The sequence below is a fragment of the Mus caroli genome, unplaced genomic scaffold (genome assembly GCF_900094665.2).
Source record: "Mus caroli unplaced genomic scaffold, CAROLI_EIJ_v1.1 scaffold_9768_1, whole genome shotgun sequence".
In the NCBI taxonomy this organism is placed as follows: Eukaryota; Metazoa; Chordata; class Mammalia; order Rodentia; family Muridae; genus Mus; species Mus caroli.
The window spans coordinates 34,193-41,987 of record NW_018390682.1 but is presented as its reverse complement, the minus strand read 5'-3'; the positions used below and the strand labels follow the sequence as shown (position 1 = coordinate 41,987).

Here is a 7,795-nt window from a genome sequence, read left to right as displayed (position 1 = left end):
TACCAAGAACACAAGCTGGACTTCAGAAAATCAAATAACCCCATTAAAAAAAATGGGGCACAGAGTAAACAAAGAATTCTCAACTGAGGAATACCGAATGGCTGAGAAGCACCTGAATAAATGTTCAACATCCTTAATCATCAGGAAAATGCAAATCAAAACAACCCTGAGATTCCACCTCACACCAGTTAGAATGGCTAAGATCAAAAATTCAGGTGACAGCAGATGCTGGCGAGGATGTGGAGAAAGAGAAACATTCCTCCATTGTTGGAGCGATTGCAAGCTTGTACAACCACTCTGGAAATCAGTCTGCAGTTCCTCAGAGAATTGGACATTCTACGACCACAGGATCCAGCAATATCTCTTCTGGGCATATACCCAGAAGATGTTCCAATGGTAATAGTAACACATGCTCCACTATGTTCAAAGCAGCCTTATTTATAATACCAGAAGCTGGAAAGGACCTATATGTCCCTCAACAGAGAAATGGATACAGAGAATGTGGTACATTTACACAGTGGAGTACTACTCAGCTATTAAAAACAGTGAATTTATGAAATTCCTAGGCAAATGGATGGATCTGGAGGGTATCATCCTGAGTGAGTTAACCCAGTCACAAAAGAACTCAAATGATATGCACTCACTGATAAATAGATATTAGTCCAGACTCTTAGAATACCCAAGATACAATTTACAAAACATATTAAACTCAAGAAGAAGGAAGACCAAAGTGTAGATACTTCATCCCTCCTTATAACGGGGAACTAAATACCCATGGAAAGGGTTACAGTGACAAAGTTTGGAGCTGACATCAAAAGATGGGCCATCCAGAGACTGCCCCACCAGGAGATCCATCCCATAATCAGCCACCAAATGCAGACACTATTGCATATGCCAGCAAGATTTTGGTGAAAGAACCCTGATATAGCTGTCTCTTGTTAGGTTATGCTAGAGCCTTGCAAATACAGAAGTAGTTGCACATAGTCATCTATTGGACAGAACACTGTGCCCCCAATGAAGGAGCTAGAGAAAATACCCAAGGAGATGAAAGGGTCTGCAACCCTATAGGTGGAACAACAATATGAGCTAACCAGTACCACAAAAGCTCATGTCTCTAGCTACCTATTTCCCAGAAGACGGCTTAACTGGTCATCATTGGGAAGGGAGGCCCCTTGGTCTTGCAAACTTTAAATGCCCCAGTACAGGAGAATACCAGGGTCAAGAAGTAGAAGTGAGTGGGTAGGAGATAAGGGTTGGGGGAGTGTATAGGGGACTTTTGGCATAGCATTTGAAATGTAAATGATGAAAATATCTAATAAAATTTTGAAAAAAAAATGAACATCAATAAAAGTCAGTGTTCTTACAACTTAAAGAACAATTACAGAGGATCTGTTGATGTTTCTCCTGGGAGTTGATCTCCCTCCAGTCAAAAGCCCCAAGACTAGGTAATGCATTTGGGAAAGAGGTTAATTTGCTTCATGATCTGGAATGTTGAAAGTCAAGGATAGGGCAAGCTCAGATAGCCAGGGACTTGTGATGTCTGAACACAGGGTACACAGCAGAAGGGTAACTCGGTACTGTGGAAGACAGAGAGTAGAATCTCCACTCTGCTTCTCAAGCACCCATGATACACTCACTCATCAGGCCTTCCACAATCGGGAATGATACTCAATGTGGGTATTGGTGTGTGCCTTATACATGTTAAAGAATTTGCTGGCCCTTCCTTTGGGCATGTTGGTGTTTTGATGTAGGCTGTGCAGTTAGGTGACAAATTACCCAGGCAGGTGGAGAAAAAACGTTTTAGGCAATGAGGGCAGAGCATATGAAGGCCCTGCTTTTTCCTTGGGTCACCATTACAGAAAAAGGGTGTCATACCTAGTATAAAGTCTCTGCAAATTACAAACACAGTGGTTAAATGGTAAATTGCAGGTACAGGCTTACACAGAGCAATCAGGTGACCAGCAAAGTCCGAAGAAATGAAGTAAAGACATGCTACTCTCCACCTGTGATCCCCACTTGTGGGAAGCTGAAGCAGGTGTGCCCCAGTTACCTGTCTGGGATTCACTTAATCACAAAGATAAAAATTGTGCTCAGGTAGGGGGATGCTCTCCAAAGCTGGCTTCCACGTCTTCTTTCACCTCCATGTTTGGCAATAGTGAGCAGAAGCTGGCTCTAAATGAAATATATATTTTAGCTAGCCTCTATAAAAGACACAAAGGCTTGGTATATTATTTGAAGAGGTGTAAGCCTAAACTGGGCAGGTTCTGTACTCTTTTAATTTACATCCACTCCATAAGCCCCATGTTAGATGCTGTACAAATGTCTCCCTGGATTATTTCTGCTGCATCAACCTGTTCGTATGGTCCACTGATTCTGGTCACATGCTCTTGAGCCATCAGGCTTCATGGCAGCCTTACCCTCTCTCCATCTTCTTCATCTTCCTCTCTACTATTCTATTGCCTGCTGATCCTTATCTTGGACCCCAAGTCCAGTGAAAAGAAGTCCAGAGTACCCCTAATATGCCATTATTAGCTGGCAGCCACGTTTTTTTAATTAGAGGATAAGATGAGCAGAGTTTACAAAGTAACATTTGTTGTATGTGTGAATTTGTTTATCAGATTACAAAAGGGTCAGATGGTTGGGGAGTCCAGATACCATGGTTTAGTACTTAGCATTTGAATACACGGCAGCTGAAGACCAATCCCAACAGCTGGCCGGTGTTGGAGGCAGCAATGGTACCTCTGGTGAGCAGTCTTCACACTAGCATACAACTAGGAGGTCTACCTGTGTTGAGCCTCCACAGTATGCACAGGAATGTGAGCCTACCTCGCACTCTACTGATGGCTACCTCCCCTTTTCCAAATATCTGCCTGCCTCTGCCTTCCAAGTGCAGGGTGTAAAGGCTTGTACCACCACTACCTAGACAAATATATAATTAAAAAATCTTTTGAAAATTAATAATGAAAATACATCAGGCAAACAAACAAAGAAACAAAATATCAACTAATGTTACAGACCTCAAGTGAATATGCCAGGATCTATGTCCTGTATACAATGTTATCATGACCTTGATATAAAAAAGCTTTTTGCATGCAGTGCTGGTACCAACCTTTAGTCCCAGTACCATTATGCAGAGGAAGTAATATCTCTGTGAGTTTGAAGCAATCAAGGTATCTGTGGTGAGTTCCAAGACAGCCTTAGCTACATAAAAAACCCTGTCTTAATAAAGAAAAAGGGAAACTAAAAAAATGCAGACCCAGTCCTTGCAGAGCAGTTGTTTCTAGACATTGATGAGCAAAGAGGAAAATGGTGTCTTGGAAGTATATTCTGTATAAGTATGTGACCAAGCCAGCTCAGACAGTCAATGGGTTCTCCAGGGAGGGAGTGATGATCAAAAAAAGAACAAAAGACAATTAAACAACATTATAATACAACTCCAGCCAATTCTGATGCTGAAGTAAGTTTATATTTTTCTAGTCTGCTTTTATACCATTTTAATGACATGCAAGTAATAAGAAAAGTTCTAGGTTAACGAAATAGCAAGGAAATAAACCAAAGTACCAAGAACACTGTTTCTAGGGGCATATCAGGATGAACAACATATCTGATGTGGGAAGCCATTCCTGACTCCCTGGCCAGCCTGGGCCACACTCTAAGATGGTGCCTGATGGAAATCTGTGCCAGGCAGTAAACAAGCCCATATATGGTGGATGGCTTGCCCTTAATCCCTGATTGGGTGAGCAAGCCTTCCTGCTGAGGTGATGTGACCTGTGGTGATTGGTTGAGGCATGGTTGTGGCCCGCAAATATATGGGGCAGTAAGTATAGAGAGCCAGGAGGAAACAACCTGGCCTTTTCTGCATCTTCCTTGAAGCCGAGGAGAGCAACTGAGGGTTCAGCGTGATTGTACCTCTGCTTAACCACCAGAGTTGTATTGACTCCACAGAACCCAATTAATTGACACAGATTTTAGAAGACCCTTACCCAAGGATAGAGTAGGACTGCTTTTGGGGAGATCCTCCTCGGCCTTTCAAGGTCTTATAGTCCATTCAGGAGTGATCCATCCAGATTATGAAGGAATTATCAAAGTCATTGCCTCCTCGCCACAAGGTCTGGTAGCTATTTCTCCAGGGGATAGGATAGCACAACTTTTAATCATCCCTAGTCTTCATGGCTTATACCCAGCCGCATCACAAAAAAAAGGGGAGAAAAAGGATTTGGGTCTTCAGGTACCCAACTTACCTGTCTGTCATTACAAATGGATTAGCGTCCGGTACCTGAGTTACAGGCGGATGGAAAATTCATGATGAAAGACATGGGATGGCACCCATCCTTCGGGTTGGGAAAGGGTTGCAAGGAAGGAAGTCCCTGATTCTCTCAATTAAAAGAAAGCCTCGGGAAGGAATGGGTTTTTCGTAGGGGCCGCTGGGGGAAGCATTCCCATAACCTGAAAACTGAGGAGCCGGTATGGGTGCCTCAGTAGCCATTATCCTCAGAAAAATTACAAGCTGCTAAGGAATTAGTTGAAGAACAATATCTTTTGGGTCATATTCAACCTTCTGTATCTCTATGGAATATCCCAATTTTTGTTATCAGAAAGAAATCTGGGAAATGGAGGTTGTTACATGATCTGTGAGCTATTAATGCACAGATGCAGGTGATGGGCTCCATTCAGAGGGGTCTGCCTCTCTTATCTGTCCTGCCAGAAAAGTCTCCTCTAATAGTAATTGATATTAAAGATGGTTTCTTTTCCATTCCCTTGGATTTGAAAGATAGTGTTAGATTTGCTTTTACTTTGCCCTCCTGTAATCATGAAGAGCCTGATCAAAGATTTGAGTGGTTGGTGCTACCTCAAGGAATGGATAATAGTCATACCAAAAGGTCCTAACAGCAAATATTGATGAGTGGCCTATTTTAGCCTGTATTAATGAGGGCCCATTTGATAATCATTATCCCAAACATCCTTTAATGACCTTTTTAAAGGAACATCCAGTCATTTTCCCTCAAGTGGTGAAGAAAACACCCATTAAGGATGCAGTTAACGTGTTTAATGATGGATTAAAAACCATTTGTGGAGCATATATGGTAGAGGGGAAAGATCCTGTGGTCAGGCAGTATTATCCCTGTACTCCGCAGATGGTGGAATTACAAATAGTTATTGAGGTCATTAAGGATTGTGATTTTCCTTTTAATCTAATTTCAGATTCACAATATGTAGTTAATTTAGTTTTATCCCTAGAATTGGCTAGCCAAATAAAAGCTCATTGTACCATCCAAGCTTTGGCCTTACAATTACAAAAGTTGCTGTGGGAAAGACTCCAACCATTTTATATTGAACATGTCCATGCCCATAGTGGGCTTCCAGGACCCTTAAGTAGGGGAAATGACATTGTGGATAATTGTACTTGTATGGAGTTCATATTTTTAGCATCCCCTATGGAGTTAGCCTCACAATTTCATTCTAAATTTCATATTAATGCTAAAACTCTGCAAAGAAAATCTGGAATCTCTAGAGCACAAGCTCGGGATGTAGTCACTACCTGTGAACGTTGCCTAGAGTTTAAACACCAGCCTTCTTATGGAGTGAATCCTAGAGGATTGCTCCCTCTACAGGTGTGGCAGATGGATGTGACACATTTTTCAGAATTTGGCAAATTGAAATACATTCATGTATCCATTGANACATGTTCAGGAATAGTTTATGCATCTCCCATGGCAGGGGAAAAGGTCTCCCACGTTATACATCATTGTTTGGAGGCCTGGGCCACTTGGGGTAAACCCCAACAACTTAAAACAGATAATGGCCCTGCATATACTGCCAAAACCTGGTGACCTTTTGTCAACAGATGGAAGTACAAGTTAAACACGGCCTGCCATTTAATCCTCAAGGCCAAGTAATTATTGAACGAGCACATAGAACCTTAAAAGAATTATTAATAAAACAAAAAGGGGGAATAGGCTATGGCCATACCTGAAAGATAAGACTCTCCTTAGCTCTTTTTACCTTAAATATTTTACAATTGGATAAGGAAGGTCGCTCTGCTGCTGAACGACATGCTAATACCAGCCCCAGTAAACTGGGGTATGCTAGATGGAAGGATGTGCTTACAGGATCATGGAATGGTCCGGATCCAGTGTTGGCCTGGGCGAGAGAGTCTATTTACATGTTTCCACAGAATCGCGCAGAGCCAGTGTGTGTTCTGGAGCAGCTAGTTCGATGCTGTCAAAATGAAGAAGCTGATCTTGATGGTGATGAGCATGTGTCTGCCCCTGATGAGTGTGGATCCCAGGTGGGGGATACTGTCGATGTTTCCCAGGCCGATGCATCTTTGTCACTATGCTTCTTGTTAAGAAATTCCTGTTAAGAAATTGGACTGCAAATTTTGACAACAAGATAAATGAGCTTCACTCAGCGATTGTCCCTGAGTGGATCCTGGCTTGGCATCTGGACTATCCTCTTGGATTGCTGGCGCGATGAATCATCTTAAAGAATGGGCTGGGATAGGTGCCCTCGCTGTGGCCCTTGTTTTGGCATGCCTGTTGTGTGTATGGTGTAGGTGTTGGTTGAGGAATGCCCAGGTCCGCACTGCTGCCATGGTGGTGCAAGCTTTTGCCGCAGTGAAAGCAGGGCAGTCACCTCAGATTTGGCTTCCTGCCATGAAGAATGAACAATGAAGCCATCGCTCCGTAGGGTTGTAAGGCTAAGCATTGCACAGAGGTTAGTGTGGAAGCTGTTTGACGATCTCTGGGAGATATGTCTGATTGTATGAGGGTTGAGTGTCCTAGTGTCCTTCCCCCAGGAAAAACGGCATGGAAGCAGTTCAGGGTTGCTCTGGGTACCTATGAGCCTAAGACCCAATCCTGTACATGGCCCCTATTTCTGCACACTGGGGATCAGACCTCTATCTTTACCCACAGAGCTTGCTTCAAAAGAATATAAAATGGGGAAGTGTGGGAAGCCATTCTGGACTCCCTGGTCAGCCCAGGCTACACCCTAAGATGGCACCTGACAGAAATCTGTGCTAGGCAGTAAACAAGCCCATATTTGGTGGGTGGCTCATCATTAATCCCTGATTGGCTGAGCAAGCCTGCCTGGTGAGGTGATGTGAACTGTGGTGATTGGTTGAGGCGTGGTTGTGGCTTGAGTGCATAAAACCCTTGTACCCCAAGGCTCAGGAGAGTTGAAGATAGAAGCTGCTTGAATAAACTGCATTAAGAAGTGGTGGTTGGAGCCCCCAGGTACAGCACTGGAAGCCCCCACGGAGGCTCAGCCGGGCACAGAAACACAGCAGTGGAAGCAGCAGCACCAGCACTGCTAACAGATCTACACACAATGAGTTGGAAAAGAACCGACGAGCTCACCTGCGCCTGTGTTTAGAACACTTGAAAGTTCTGATCCCACTGGGCCCAGACTGCACCAGGCACACAACACTCGGTTTGCTCAACAAAGCCAAAGCACACATCAAGAAACTTGAAGAAGCAGAGAGGAAGAGCCAGCACCAGCTAGAGAACATGGAACGAGAACAGAGATTTTTAAAGCGGCGACTGGAATAGCTGCAGGGGCCTCAGGAGATGGAGCGGATACTAATGGACAGCATTGGATCAACCATCTCTTCAGATCGCTCGGATTCAGAGCGAGAGGAGATCGAAGTTGATGTGGAAAGCACAGAATTCTCCCATGGAGAAGCAGACAGTGTCAGTACCACCAGCATCAGTGACCTTGACGACCACAGCAGCCTGCAGAGTGTTGGGAGTGACGAGGGTTATTCCAGTGCCAGTGTCAAACTCTCCTTCGC

At 43.8% G+C, this 7,795-nt stretch overlaps 1 pseudogene; it reads left to right on the top strand.

Annotated features, from left to right (window-relative positions):
- Positions 1–1,915: 1,915 nt before the first annotated feature.
- The window catches only part of LOC110288760, a 6,847-nt pseudogene continuing 967 nt past the window's right edge, over positions 1,916–7,795 (top strand).